Source organism: Peromyscus californicus, unplaced genomic scaffold (genome assembly GCF_007827085.1).
Source record: "Peromyscus californicus insignis strain IS unplaced genomic scaffold, ASM782708v3 Scaffold_16__1_contigs__length_79575227, whole genome shotgun sequence".
Classification (NCBI taxonomy): domain Eukaryota; kingdom Metazoa; phylum Chordata; class Mammalia; order Rodentia; family Cricetidae; genus Peromyscus; species Peromyscus californicus.
Genome location: NW_026294458.1, coordinates 75,926,739 through 75,942,399, shown reverse-complemented (window position 1 = coordinate 75,942,399; position 15,661 = coordinate 75,926,739). Strand labels below are relative to the sequence as shown.

At 50.3% G+C, this 15,661-nt stretch overlaps 1 long non-coding RNA gene across 1 annotated transcript; it reads right to left on the bottom strand.

Moving 5' to 3' along the window:
- Window positions 1–9,744: 9,744 nt before the first annotated feature.
- Window positions 9,745–15,043, bottom strand: LOC128112282 (uncharacterized). Its single transcript, XR_008218933.1, has 3 exons — window positions 14,931–15,043; window positions 13,597–13,705; window positions 9,745–9,991 (listed from the first exon to the last, which is right to left on the bottom strand). It is a non-coding gene; the product is annotated as an uncharacterized LOC128112282 (long non-coding RNA).
- Window positions 15,044–15,661: the final 618 nt, after the last annotated feature.

Sequence of the window (15,661 nt, the reverse complement as noted above, 5' to 3'; positions counted from 1 at the left end):
TCCGCACCGGGACGAGGCATTGGGGACCCCGGCAGGGAGGGCGGGGGGGCACTGTCCCCGCCCTGCGCTGACTCCACTCGGGGGCCCCCGAGACTGCCAATCAGAGCGCCCGGCCAATAGGAGCTGCGGACCGCTGTCACGAGGCCACCCAGGAGCTCCGGGAAGGGCTCTTCCGGTTGGGGCCTGCCCGGGCCCAGCCCCTGGGTGCCCCACCGCCCAAGCTGCGGTGTGCTTTGCAACCACACCCCTAGGAGGGTGAGGACCTTGCCCTTCCCACACCTAGATCACGTGGTCTCTCCTCACCTGCACACCCCTCCCTGATCCTAAGGGACCCTGAGGTCGGAGGAGAAGGGTGTTAGGAGGGGACTGTATGCTCGGTCCCCTGGCCAGGAGGTGGCAGCAGTGGAGCCCTCCTTTCTTGCTCCCGACCTGGGTGCTGTGGCCGGGCCCTGCATGGAGAACTGCAGTCGGAAGAGGAAGATGCAGCCCAGAAGCACGCGCTGTCCTGAGAAAGTTCTGGCTTGGGGGGCGGTGGTGGGGGACGACGACACTATTTCTCAGCGGCAGACCCCGCCTCCAGGTGAAAGTCTGTAGCTAGTTAGATACAAACAGGCTCGGAAATCCTTGAACCGGGCGAAATGACAGGACACAGACCCTCCCTCACAATCAGCAGCCTGTAAATCCAGGAATGAAGCTACAGGGTCCTGATTACTGCTCAAAGAATGGAATCTGAGCCTTATCTCCGGTCCTTGGTGATGATGACATGCTGAACTGCCTGAAAGGTCATGACCAGTCAGCCACAGAGCAGCAGCCTGAGGCTTCCAGGCACTGGCCAGAGCGCAGGCTGAAAAGAGAGACGGCCCTAGCATCTTATACTGCGCTTCCCCTGCCGTCTTCAGAGGCAGCCAGCGTGCGTCATCACAGGCAACCCAAGCTCCCTGGTGATGTTTTTAGTATTTTACCTGCAGCCAACCTTTGGTTCCTGGGAAATTAGGATTCCCTACAGCAGGGTACCAAAATTGAGATGTTCAAGTCCCCTATACAAAATGGTGCAGTGTTTACATATAGCCTACAAATCCTCCTGTATACGTCAGACAATCTCGAGAATGCAATGATGCTGTGTAGAAATTATTATTCATGTTGTTTAGGGAGTAATGACAACAAAACCCTTTACCTATTCAGTACAAATCGAACTTCTGTTGGTGGCGGTGGTAGCGATGCTGGGAAGCAGGCTTGTATGTGCTATGTCAGCTTTCTACAGGAGTTACACCCCAAAATCCTCAAATACTGGAACTGGAGAGATGGCTCAGCAGTTAAGAGCACTGGCTGCTCTTCCAGAGGGCCCAGGTTTGATTCCCAGCAGCCATATGGCGGCTCACAACTGTCTGTAACTCCAGTTCCAGGGGATCCAATGACCTGTTCTGGCCTCCGTGGGCGTACATGCAGGCAGACACACATAAGGTAATCTAAAAAGCTATAATCTTCAGATACTTTTGATCTGAGCAGAGTTGAATCCAAGGCTGTGGCGCTCACAGACACAGAGGGTGATACACACAGGAACAAGTCAGGCTTCCGTTTTGCCCGAACCTGAGGTTTTTTTACTTTATGTCGATTTGGGTCAACCAGCCCAAAATGCCCACGCCTCCCTCCACTGAAGCTCTGCCTTTTCTGCCACCTCCCAAGAGTCCATTAAATTATAATAACTCACTGCTGCATCCAAGCCCTTGCTAGTCACTCACTCTGGAAGACCTGCCTCGGAACATGGCACCGAAGCCCAAACCTTCAGCACATGGGCCTTTCTCATAGGATCCTTCCATCTAAACCATTCCTTTTTTAAAATGTTATTTTTTTCTAATTATATGCAAAGGTATAATATCTTATAAAATAAAAAATACCTCTGGGTGTCGATGAGATAGATAAGTGTTATGGGATGTCTTTCTGTATGCTGTGAATATGTGTTGCTCCCATTGGCCAATGAATAAAGTTATTTTGGCCTATTGCAAGGCAACTTAGAGGCAGGCAGGAAATCTAAGCAGATATACAGAGAGAAGAAAGGAGCGGAGGAGAGAGATGCTAGCCTGCCGCCCAAGGAACAAGATGCCAGCAGACTGGTAACCCATGGCCACATGGCAGCATAGATGAATAGAAATGGGTTAATTTAAGATATAAGAGCTAGGTATCAAGAGGCTTGCCATAGACCTTACAGTTTGTAAATAATACAAGCCTCTGTGTGTTTACTTGGGTCCAAGCAGCTGTAGGTGAAAAAGATCTGTCTGAACTAAGGTGGGGGGGGGGGGGGCCGTGCAGGCGGGACCAGAGAAACCTTCTGACTACAGATAAGCTCTTCCAAAGTCTCATGATGAAGGTGACAAAGTCGCTTTGTCCTCTGGGAGAGAGATGGGCTGTGCTGCGTGGATAGGGACTGGAATACAAACTGGATTGTTATCCCACAAGCAGCTACTTCTTAAGAGCACAGCATTTTTATTTGATAAAAACAACCCTATTATGCTCTACTATAGACTCCTATTTTCCAACACTGGCCATTGTGGTATTTCTGGCCCCTTGTTCTTCTAGAATATTGCCATAGCATCTCACAAAATGGTACCTGCTTCTTGCCATCCTTGAAAGGTGCCACAAGAATTGGAGATTGGCAGAAGTCACTGTATACTTTGTTAAGTATCGTGTTTAAATTAGTATTACCCAGGGTTTCTATTGCTGCAATGAAACACCATGACCAAAACTAAAGCCAGGGAAGAAAGGGTTTATTGGGCTTACACTTCCACACTGTAGTCCATCACTGAAGGCAGTCAGGGCAGGACCCTGGAGGCAGGAGCTGATGCAGAGGCCATGGAGGGGTGCTGCTTACTGGCTTGCTTCCCATGGATTGCTCAGCCTGCTTTCTTATGGAACCCAGGACCACCTATCCAGGGATAACCCCACCTACAATGGGCTGGGCCCTCTCCCATTGATCACTAATTAAGAAAATGCCTTACGGGCTCACCTACAACTGGGTCTTCTGGAAGTCTTTTTTCAGTTCGGGCTCCCTCTGATGACTTTAGCGTCTGTCAGTTGACACGAAACTGTCCAGCACACATTACGAGTGATGGGGTTCAGTTCCGCCTTTCTGTGCATGCTTCACTTTGGCTGACTCCCTTCCTGGCTTCCCCCATCCCTGCCCTCCTCCTGCTGGCCTGGCCTGCTCCTTCTCCCAGCAGCCCCTTCTGGTTTCGTGTCCTGTGAATTCTAGAACCCTCTGCCCACCTTTTAAGAATTTTTTCCCCTTTCTTGGTCACTTTCTACTTTCATGGCCTGTATCTCTCTCTCTCTCTCTCTCTCTCTCTCTCTCTCTCTCTCTCTCTCTCTCTCTCTCTCTCTCTCCCCTCCCCCCCTCTAAGCCACAATAATTAAGAAGTGGCATTATGTGAAATTTTAAAACTCCTCCTCACAGTGTGAAGAGTCAACCTATAGAGTGGGAGAAAAATCTTTGCCAGCTGTACTTCAGACACGTGATTAATATAAAGGACTTCAAAGACTAAACACCCGACAAACCTTCCAGCCAGTAAATAAGCTAATGATCTGAACAGAGAGTTCCCAAGGAACAAAATATGAACAGTCAATGATCACTTCCAAGTGTTCAACATCCTTTGCCATCAGGGAAATGCAAATCAGAACTATTTTGGTGTTTTTATCTCACGCCAGTCAGAATGGCTAAAGTCGGGAGGGAAATGACACCAATGCTGCTGAGGTTACGGAGACAGAGGGCCCTTGTGTAGTTAGTGCCGTGCAAACTGTGCAGTGCTGTGGAAATCCGTGTGGAGGTTCCTCAAAAAGCTAAAAATAGAACCCCCATAGGACCCAGCTGCCACTCCTGGGCATACACCCAAAGGGCTCTTGATTCCTGTCAGAGACACTTGCACAGCAAACTTGTGAGGCAGTAGTCACAGAGCCAGGAAGTGGAACCAGCCCCACCCCCACCCCCGGGGGTCGGTCTGCCTCAGTCATCTTTGTTGTGCTAAAACAAGCAACTCCTGAGGGAAAGGGTTTATTCTGGGCCACAGTTTACCTCAAGGAGAAAGTGGCAAGAGCTTGTGGCAGCTGGTCATAGGGCATCCAGTCAGGAAACAGGTTAAGTGTACTGCTTAACACACTTCTCCACTTTATACAGTCCAAGATCACAGGCCTTCCGATAGGCCCCACCTCCTGACAGTACCATAGCTCTTCACTGGTGCCCCAGGCTGGCCTGATACCTTTCACATGTGAGCCTTCAGCAGAGACTTGAGAACTAAACCATAACAAACACAAATATTTACACCAGAGAGCCATGAGCGCCCTGAATAAAACAAAGGAGAGGATACCAACTCGGAGAACATAACATCTGAGCAAGATGGGGTGGTTCTTCAGCATGACCCACCTAACCTATCTATCCCAACATCACTGGTCCATCTTCCCCAGAACCCAGAATCACCGTGGGCCTCAACACGCTCCACGGGGCAGGCATCCACTCCAGATGTTTGCTACCTTTTTACAGCAGTTACAGTTCAGCTGTCCAGCTCGCTTGCCACGAGCATCTGTCACCCATGCACTAAACAGGGCTGGGCACTCTCCAAAGATAGCCACAGAACACATGGCATCAGCTGCTGAGAAAGACATGTCAGAGTTCTGAGAGCAGGCGCGTTCAAAAGCGCGTGTCCACAGAGCCTTCCTGGGGCCTCGCCTCTCTATATAAGGCTGTGCAGCCACAAGCACATTCAGGCCTTCGGAGTCACCAGCAGCATTTGACGTTGCTATCTTTGGAAACAGCACGCGCCTTCGGAGTCCACCTGTGCTTATCTCTTGGCAGTGCACTAGCCTTATAAAGACACACACATGGCCATGCCACTCAGACCAAAGGAATTTCAGAACTCTGAAAATAATACGCCCCATTTAGGGGCTGCAGAGGGGAGAGGCTCAGAGCTCAGCTCCACTTGCTAAGATGTTGATATAAAAAAAAAATCAAGGAGGTATGTACGTTAACAAATGCAGATTCCCTACATTTCCTCCACCCAGGGATCTGAAACCATGTGGTCCATCAGAAGAAGGGCTGGACGTCTGTAATTAGCAGGCTCCTGCAGCTGTGGGTGCTTGTGGACCACAGAACACACTTTAATACCCTCAAATATTAGTGTTTGAAGACGTTGCCTCCTGAAGCTGAAAGAACAAAGCCCTTCAAGGCTACTCAGGAAGGGAAGTAGACAGGGATGCTTGGGAGGCAAGGGGTTAAGTAATGTCTGGGTCAACGTTCTTTGTAGACTCCTGTTCATCATTATTCTAACTCTTATTTCCACCATGCATATCCAAAGTCCCTAGATCAGGCAGTTGCCACACCAGGCTGTGGCTCAGATTGGAGCATCATTCAGCCCTCAGCAGAGAAACTTCTTCCTGCAGCAGATGGGAACTAACACAGAGACCCACAACTGGACCATGTGCAGAGAGGGAGAGACTTTGGAGCACCTAGCCCTAAATGGGGTCTTCATCAAAGCCCTCCCTCGGGGCTCTGTGCAGAAGAGCCAGAGGTGGTGGCTGACTCCAGGAAATGGAGTCTTCTGGACACAGCAGGACTGGGGCACACAGGGACTCACAGAGACTGGCAGTGCACACACAAGACCTGCAAGTTCAAGCCAGACAGGGTCCCAGCACTGATAGGAGGAAGTGAACAGAGAGTCCCACTTCTTACCAAGAAGCTATTTGCAATTAATAGGTGCTGGGAACCATATTAGTTTTCTCCAACAGGGTGTCAACTGGGTATACCAACCACACTTCAGGGCACAGGCCCCATGCCTAGGAGTAGTTGGTCAACACAAAACAGACTTCCATGATTTTTATGTGTGAGTGCTTTTTGTTTGGGTTGGTCTTTTTTTACCTTATTGATTTTTTTAAAGTTTTATTTTGAGTTTTGTTTTTTGTTGTTTTATTTAACCTTTTGTGTGTGTGTGTGTGTGTGTGTGTGTGTGTGTGTGTGTGTGTGTGTGTGTGTGTGTGTGAGAGAGAGAGAGAGAGAGAGAGAGAGAGAGAGCACAAACATAAAGTTGGTTAGGTAGGGAGGTGGGGAGAATCTGGGAGAAGTTGGGGGAGAGAAAAGAATATAATCAAAATATATTGTATGAAAAACTTTTAATTCCCTAGAGCAGTGGTTCTCAACCTTCCTAACGCTGTGACCCTTTAATACAGTTCCTCATGTGGTGACCCCCCGACCACAACACTGTTTTCATTGCTACCTTCCTCACTGTAATTTTGTTAGTGTGATGAATTGTGAAGAGCTGTGTTTTCCAACGGTTGTAGGTGACCCCTGTGAAAGGGTCGTTTGACCCCCAAGGGGGTCAAGACCTACAGGTTGAGAACCACTATCCTAGACCAACTGCCCCTTTCTCTTTGTCCTTTAAGTGCAAATCAGCTGGTATTTGCAGTAAAACGAAACATGAGGAAAATAAAGAGAATCATGACTATGAATATGTAGTCACAAACATCCAGTTTTCTAAAACATAGATCGCTAATGCGAAAGTGACCATCCATAAGTGCAGATGGGTGTCCCCTACCTTCACAGTCTTGACTCCTAGATTCTTAGCCTCTGTGGTGGTTTGAATAAGAAAGGCCCCCATAGACTCAGGTGTTTGGATGTTTGGCCCAGGCAGTGGCACTATTAGGAGGTGTGGCCTTGTTGGAGAGTGGGTGTGGCCTTGTTGGAGGAAGTGTGTCACTGAGGTTGGACTTGGAGGTCTTACATGCTCAAGCTAGGCCTAGCGGGACAATCTCCTTCTGCTACCTGTGGATCAAGATGTAGAACTCTCAGCTCCTTCTCTAGCTCCATGTCTGCCTGCATGCTGCCATGGTTCTTGCCATGATGACTAAACTTCTGAACTGTAAGCCAGCCCCAGTTAAATGTTTTCCTTTATAAGAGTTGCTGTGGCCATGGTGTCTCCTCACAGCAATAAAACCCTAACTCAGACAGCCTCCATGTCATCTACAGGAAATGGAAAATGAGTTTCTCTGCCCTGTGTATGTTCTTGAGTTTATAGTTTACAGCAGGACCACCCTCATGTCCCTACCCAGAGTGCTCCATCTCTTTGTTCCTCCAGGCTCTGATGCACCCCTGACACAAGCTGAAAGAGCAGCTCGAATGCCTGTGCCCAGCAGCATCCTGGATGGTGGTCTGTACCAAGTGTGGCAGTAACTGGAAAGCCAGCTCCTTGGATTTATATCCTACAAAATGTTAAGCCAAAAACTTAGGTGTGACTCTCCACCTCAGACTTCCAGGGCCCTGCATTTGACAAATACCTTCCTAATTCTTCACAAGTAGTTCTCAACCACAGGACAGGACCACAGTTCAGAGCATAAGGCTGGGAAAACTATATTTTTCATAACAAAAAGGCAGAGTCATGACTGACAAAGTGTTTGCAGCTGTGAACTGATGTGTAAGAGACAATATACACCGGTGTAATGCTCAATCCCATTCATTAGCCACTCACCAGAGCCCTTTGCGGAAAAGAATCAGAATCCACTAACAGAGCCTGCCCTGGAAAATCTGGGGTGTATGGTTGCTGTAGTAATTGATGCCTTTGAGAACAAACCCATGCTTGGCTAATTACAGCTTTCTATTTTTAAATCCATCTCCATTCTTCTCCCCCAACCCAACATTTCTCCAGGACACCAGCAATAAAATACTATTGCTGCTACCAGCACAGCCTGTGCAGGCTCAAAATAACTTGTGTGCAGCCCACTGGGAGGCCCTTGTCCCCCGACACACAAGGACCCCAGGGTGCCTTTGAAGGACTCCCTACACAAAGCCACACCAACAATGACACAGACCTCTGGGACTATGTCCCACTTAGGAGCTCCCAGAGTTAAGGGTCAGGGTTCAAGGGTGAGGCTTGCTCCTGGTTGGCCTTTGGCCTCCCAGAGCCATGACCCAGGCCACCATGCTGCTTCATGGTGGCTTTGTGGGAACAGGCCATGAAATGCGTGTAAGTCACCTCTCTAGAGCCTGCTGGGCTGCATAAGGGGGAGCCCACAGCACAGAAGGGGTTCCCGACAGCCTGCCAGGCATTGGGCTAAAAGCAGAATCCCTCCAGCTCCTCTGGAAGTCTGTCCTTCTCACCACAGGAGTGAGTGGGACTGACAGACAAGGCCACCAAATGAGAACTGGCTCCCTATGTAGGGAGTCATCATCGGTACTCACCGGCTTCCTGACCTGGGGCATGTGCCGACATGAGGGACTTAAGTGACAGAACCATCTTCTAGCAGTCTGGGGGAGTCAAGTCTGAGGCTGACATTATCAGCAGGGCTGTGCTTCTCAAAGGCCCCAGACCCACCTTCCTTCCAGGCCTGGTCGCTGTCAAGTTTTACTTTCTGGATTAGAGCTACATCCCTAACATCTGTCTTCTCTTCATATGCATTCTTCCTGGAATGTCTAGATGCCATTTCTACAAAGCACCAAGCATACTGGATTAGGGCCCACCCAACCCACTATTGTCTATTGCCATACGAGTAGTTTCATATTGCATGGGTCATTTGTTCTGTCTCAGGATGCATAAACAACTCCAAGGTGTCTCAAGATGCATCCACCACTCCAGTGTCTCAGGATGCATCCACCACTCCAGTGTCTCAGGATGCATCCACCACTGCAGTGTGTCTCAGGATGCATCCACGACTCCATTGTCTCAGGATGCATCCACGACTCCAGTGTCTCAGGATGCATCCACCACTGCAGTGTCTCAGGATGCATCCACCACTCCAGTGTCTCAGGATGCGTCCATCACTGCAGTGTGTCTCAGGATGCATCCACCACTGCAGTGTCTCAGGATGCGTCCACCACTGCAGTGTGTCTCAGAATGCATCCACCACTGCAGTCTCAGGATGCGTCCACCACTGCAGTGTGTCTCAGGATGCATCCACCACTGCAGTGTCTCAGGATGCATCCACCACTGCAGTGTCTCAGGATGCATCCACCACTGCAGTGTCTCAGGATGCATCCACGACTCCATTGTCTCAGGATGCATCCACGACTCCAGTGTCTCAGGATGCATCCACCACTGCAGTGTGTCTCAGGATGCATCTACCACTCCAGTGTTTCAGGATGTTTCGGATGTAGTGTTTCAGGATGCATCCACCACTCCAGTGTCTCAGGATGCATCCACCACTGCAATGTGTCTCAGGATGCATCTACCACTGCAGTGTTTCAGGATGTTTCAGATGTAGTGTTTCAGAATGCGTCCACCACTGCAGTATCTCAGGATGCGTCCACCACTGCAGTGTCTCAGGAAAGGACTCAAGGAGTGTAGAGCAGGTGACTGTCAAGGATCTGCACAGGAAAGGCACCATGCCGTGATATCAGTCACCATGATATGAAGTCCGTGCAGACCCACGTAGCCCCTCCCCCAAAGCACTGCGGGCCCGTGCACAATCTTCCGTTTCTCTCCACCAGGTTGAGCTCAGGTACACAGAGGGAGAGCAGAGAAACCCAAGCTCAGAGCCCTCTTCAAAGACACCAGGGAGCCCCGTTTACATGTGATGGCACTTGGTCATTGCCATATTGAGACCGAGAATATGTTTAAATTAAAAAAATTCAGTGCCCATATACATGATGTTCTTTTTTAATTTTATAATTACTTTAATTTTACCTATCAGTCATGGATTCCCCTGTCCTCCCTCCTCCCACCCCCCAGCTTTCCCCTACAACCCACCCCCCATCCCCACCTCCTCCAAGGCATGCACCAAGGACAGGTCCCGATCCCACTGCCTGGGGACCCCCTATACAGTTCAAGCTCATCAACTGTCCCACTTATCCAGAGGGCCTGGTCCAGTTCCATGGGGGCTCCTCAGCCATTGGTTCACAGAGATCTCCAGAAGAAAAGAAACACTTCCAGCTCGGCATTACGTGTCCAGCTGAACCTCAGTCAGGTGGATTCCAGAGTCTTGCTTCTGCAGTCAGCAACCCCTCTCACAAGTTGTGAGTTCCCTGAAAAAAATGACCAAGAGGGAAGAAGGCTGACAGTCCTCGGATCATCATGAAGAAAACATTCTGACTCACAGGAGCCCTGAAGGAAACTTAGAGGCCCCAGGAGGCCCTGAGACCATGACCACAGACCCATTAGTATGTCCTTAGGCAGGGGTCGTGCCAACTATGTGGGTACAGCAGGGGTGGCGATGCCTGGAGAGGGCGGACTTGCCACAGGAGGATGCAGTACGCCATGAGAGGACACTGATCAGGGGTCACCCTGGTTACGCCATGAGAGGACACTGATCGGGGTCACCCTGGTCGAAGAGAAGACTTACAGCTCAGAAGTTAGGGGAGAGCCCCAAGCCTGAGCAAAAAGACTTAAATTCATGCCAAAGCTGGGGACTTCGGATCCTCAACTTCCTGACCTCAGTTTACATGGAGAGCTGGCCATGGCGGCATGCACCTGTAACCCCAGGACAAGGGAATGAGAGGTAGACAGGAGGGTACCTGGAGCTCGTTGGCCAGTGAGTCTAGATAAATTGATAGGCTCTAGGTTCAGGGAGAGATTTTTCCACACCAGTGAAGTGGAGAGTGATCAAACAAGGACCTGTGGTCAATCTCTGGCCTCTCCAGGCCCTACCGCACAGGTGCCCTACCACACAGGTGCCCTCACACACAGGTGACCTCACACACAGGTGTCCTCACACACAGGTGTCCTCACACACAGGTGACATCACACACAGGTGCCCTCACACACAGGTGACCTCACACACAGGTGTCCTCACACACAGGTGACATCACACACAGGTGACCTCACACACAGGTGTCCTCACACACAGGTGACATCACACACAGGTGTCCTCACACACAGGTGACCTCACACACAGGTGACCTCACACACAGGTGTCCTCACACACAGGTGACCTCACACACAGGTGTCCTCACACACAGGTGACCTCACACACAGGTGTCCTCACACACAGGTGCCCTACCACACAGGTGTCCTCACACACAGGTGACCTCACACAGGTGTCCTCACACACAGGTGTCCTCACACACAGGTGTCCTCACACACAGGTGACCTCACACAGGTGTCCTCACACACAGGTGTCCTCACACACAGGTGTCCTCACACACAGGTGTATTCACATCAGAACGTACATGCACGTACACCAACACTACCAACACCTGTATACAGGGATGGAAAGATGGCTCAGGTGGTTAAGAGCACGTACTGCTCTTGCACAAGACCAGACTCAGTTCCTACCACCCCTCAGGTGGCTCACAACTGCCTGTAACTGCAGCTCCAGGAGATCTGACACCCTCCCATGGCCTCCAAGATCACTGCACTTACATGTATACACCTACACACAGATACATAATAAAAACTTCATCCCCTCATCATTTGCTAGTTCTGCTTTTTCTACATCAGTTCCAAGGTTCTCAGCAGGAAGCAACGGTTGGCTTTGCAGCAGGTGCTGAGAGGCAGTGGACATCAGCACAGCCCCAGGCCCCAGCACAGAACCCTCAGTGGACATCAGCACAGCCCCAGGCCCCAGCACAGAACCCTCAATGGACATCGGCACAGTCCCAGTCCCAGCACAGAACCCTCAATGGACATCAGCACAGCCCCAGTCCCAGCACAGAACCCTCAATGGACATCAGCACAGCCCCAGTCCCAGCACAGAACCCTCAATGGACATCAGCACAGTCCCAGTCCCAGCACAGAACCCTCAGTGGACATCGGCACAGCCCCAGGCCCCAGCACAGAACCCTCAATGGACATCAGCACAGCCCTAGTCCCAGCACAGAACTCTCAATGGACATCAGCACAGCCCTAGTCCCAGCACAGAACCCTCAATGGACATCAGCACAGCCCCAGTCCCAGCACAGAACCCTCAGTGGACATCGGCACAGCCCCAGCCCCCAGCACAGAACCCTCAATGGACATCGGCACAGCCCCAGCCCCCAGCACAGAACCCTCAATGGACATCGGCACAGCCCCAGGCCCCAGCACAGAACCCTCAATGGACATCAGCACAGCCTTAGTCCCAGCACAGAACCCTCAATGGACATCAGCACAGCCCTAGTCCCAGCACAGAACAATGGAGTTCGGCACAGCCCCAGCCCCCAGCACAGAACCCTCAATGGACATCGGCACAGCCCCAGCCCCCAGCACAGAACCCTCAATGGACATCAGCACAGCCCTAGTCCCAGCACAGAACAATGGAGTTCGGCACAGCCCCAGCCCCCAGCACAGAACCCTCCTGGGGCTCCATGAAGCCTCATGTTCCTCCAGCCCACTGCCTATGCCCCTGCTGTCTCTTTTTCTTCGCTGCCCACATTGTCCGTCCCCTCTTCCTCCCACTGACTTTGGGGTACCTGGATCATGGTTTCTCAGAGCATTCCAAAGGAAAAAGGGGTGAACCCCTAGATGGAAAAGACTGACACACAGCCCTTCTGGGAAAGAGCTGACTTTATGTTATGTCTGTAAATTTCATCAAAGAAGCAATGGACAGCCTTTGAGTCTTTTAATTCTTAATTCTATATAAAATGTTTGCTCTGTGTGTGTGTGTGTGTGTGTGTTTGTGTGTATGTGTGTGTGTGTAATATGCATGTGTGTAGGTCAGAGGACAACTTGTCCATTCTCCTTCTTCTGTGTGCATCCCAGGGAGGGGACTCAGGTCTTCATGATTGCAACAAGCACCTTTCCCCGTGCACCACCCAGCTGCCCGTGGCTGGGCTCATTTTTAACAAGGAGTTGGTAAATCATATTAAGTTTTCAGAAGCTGTGTTACAAATTATTTGAAAGTGTGAAGAACAAGAGGGACCAAGGTTGAGGCTGTAACAAACCCTTCCATGGGGTAGTATCTCCAGAGAAGGTGGGGGTGTCCTTCACTCGCCCTCCCTCACAGCACAACACTGAGTGGGAGACTGGAGATCTGCGCCAGGCCTGTGAAATAAAGGGTTAAAGGGGCCCCATGCTTGGAGACGAGGCTCAGTCGGTAGTATGCTTGTCTGGCATCCCGGAAGGCATGGGGGCATACACCGGTAATCCCGGCACTCCAGAGCCAGAGACAGGAAGATCAGAAATTCAAGCTCATGCTTGGCTACATAGCAAATTCAAGACCAGCCCAGGCTAAAAGAGAGAGGGAGAGGGTGGGGATAAGAAAACGAAGAGGGAGGGTGGGGAGGGGAGGACAAGAGAGGGACCCTACCAGTGGTACCCAGACGCAGGAGGATGAAAGAGACCCCAAAACTCATAAATAGCTAAAATTTGAGATAAAATGTTTAAAACAGATTATTAATTCCAGATGCTGGGAAAACGTAAAACGTGATTGTCATGATTGCAACAAGTTTACAGACTCACGAACCACGAGGACAATCTGTCCAAACTCTTCACTGAACAAAGGGGGAAACTGAGGCCCAGAGAGGTAAATTGGGGATGTTTCTAACTGCAGGGCGGGTGGGAAAGGCAAGACCCAGACTGTCCCTCTCTGGCATTCCCGTCCACTGTTCCCTGAACTGCAACGGCTTTCCTGGGGGAATTTCAATTCCCTGGGGTGGGAATGTCTCCACCATGAGGACAGGAAGAGCTGAATGCGAATGTGCTGAGTACATACCGAGCTCACAGGAGAACTACCAAGGAAGCATCGGTTGAAAAAGTGACGGCTTGCGAGTTGATCTCTTACGTTTTCCCATGTAGATTCATCCAGATAACTTGTTTCATGACTGGGAGGAAAGGGAGACAGGAGTACAGGGCTTTTTTTTTTATGTCTCAATGATCCCACACACCTCCTGCTCCCAGAGCCCTTGAAGATGCAAGTTAGAGGCCTCTCCTCCCGCCTGGTGAGGTTAAATTATGCGAATAGCCTGGCAAAGAACTCCGAACTGCCTGTCCCATTAATCAGGCCAAGCCATAAATTTCCTGCCTCATTGCCCCATGGAGAATCCTTCTGGGAGCCTGTCAGGCCGGAGCCGCGATGGAGCTCTGGCAGGGGATGGCCATCTCGGGTCAGTGTCCTCTGAGCATCAGAAAAGCTCAGCCATTGGACCCGGAGGAGCAGCCCAGACCCCAAGGTACTTGCTCTTTATGCTGTGTGATCTTGGACAGGCCTTTTGACCACTCTTGACTCTTCATTAATAAAATAGATGGTCCGGGGGACTGGAGAGGTGCTCAGTGGCTAAGAGCATTGAGTGGCAGATCTTTCAGAAGGCCTGGATTCGATTCCTAGCATCCACACTGTGGCTCACAACCATTTGTAACTTCAATTCCAGGGAATCTGATGACCTCTTCTGACTGCTGGCACCAAGGCACTAAGTGGCACACACACACACACACACACACACACACACACACACACACACACACACACAAAACACCTATACATATAAAATAATAAAATTAATTTTTAAAAAAACTAAGATTGTTTGGAAGGCTAGTAAGATGAAGTATATGAACTAGGAGGTGATATTTAAAGTATGGAGTAACAGAAATAGATCAGCCTAGACCATGAGCCAATTTCACCCCAAAAACCTCCTCATTGGCATTAGTACGACCATTGCCCTGGCTTGCTGGGAGGGGGCCCCGCCCTCCCCACCTATGTAACTCAAGTACCGCTGGACCAAGCTGTGCCAGCATGAGAATGTCTCAAGATCCAGCGGGCCTGGAATTTGCTATAAACCAAACCTATTTCTGCTTTTTCCTCTGAAAAGCAAAACCAAGCCGGACGCACACACAGAGGACCCTGGCTAGCTGCGGAGGTTGCATCCCGAGCTGGCCGGTTCTCAGCAGCCCCGCCAGGGGGCGCTGCGGCCTCCGCTGCGCTCCTCGCAGGGCGTGGCTCCCGGGCGGCTGCGCTATGATCAGGTACACAGGGTGCGTGTGCCAAGGCTCAGGGTACCTGGCAGGTACCAAGCCCCAGGTGCTGCCGGTTTCCGGGGGAGGTTGCCATACCTGTACAGTTCGCATATGCTATCCTAAGGCTTCAGCCTGAAACCGCGTCGTGGGCTCCTGGTCATGCCAAAGGTCCACCCTGTGGGCTCCACTGAGGCTCTGCGCAGGGATGCTTACGGGAAGGCTGCTAGCAGGGATGTTTCTGAGGTGGTTCCTTGCAAGGATGCTTTGTTGCTTCTCACACTGCAACACCCTATTTTTGGCCACATCGCTGCGTCTCTGAGGCAAGTCCTCAGACAGATGGGATCCAGGTAGCCATCCTGGACCAAAAGAGTGCGTCCATCCTAACCTAAAAACAACAACAAAAAAAAAGTGTGAAAATTTGGGTAATTTCACAGGTAAGTGTGTGGGTGTGTTAATTCTACAGTGATAAATAGATAAATATAAGTTATTTGATGGCTGGGGGTGTGGGGGGATGTGGTGTAGCTCAGTGGTAGGGCTAGTGGCTAACATGTGCCAGACTCTAGGTTCAATCCCTAGTACCAACAATAATAATAATAATAATAATAATAATAATAATAATAATAATAATAGCAATGTGCAGGTAAGTGTCTAACTTGGCTTGGGAGAATGTGTACCAGTTTATTTCCAAGTTTACATTTGTGCATGCCCATGACCATAATAACAGTGGCCTCCATGTCCTTTTGTGATTGTTTTGTTTGTTTATTTGTTTGAGACAGGATCTTACTGTGTAGCCTTGGCTCACTAGTAGACCAGTGTGGCCTTGAATT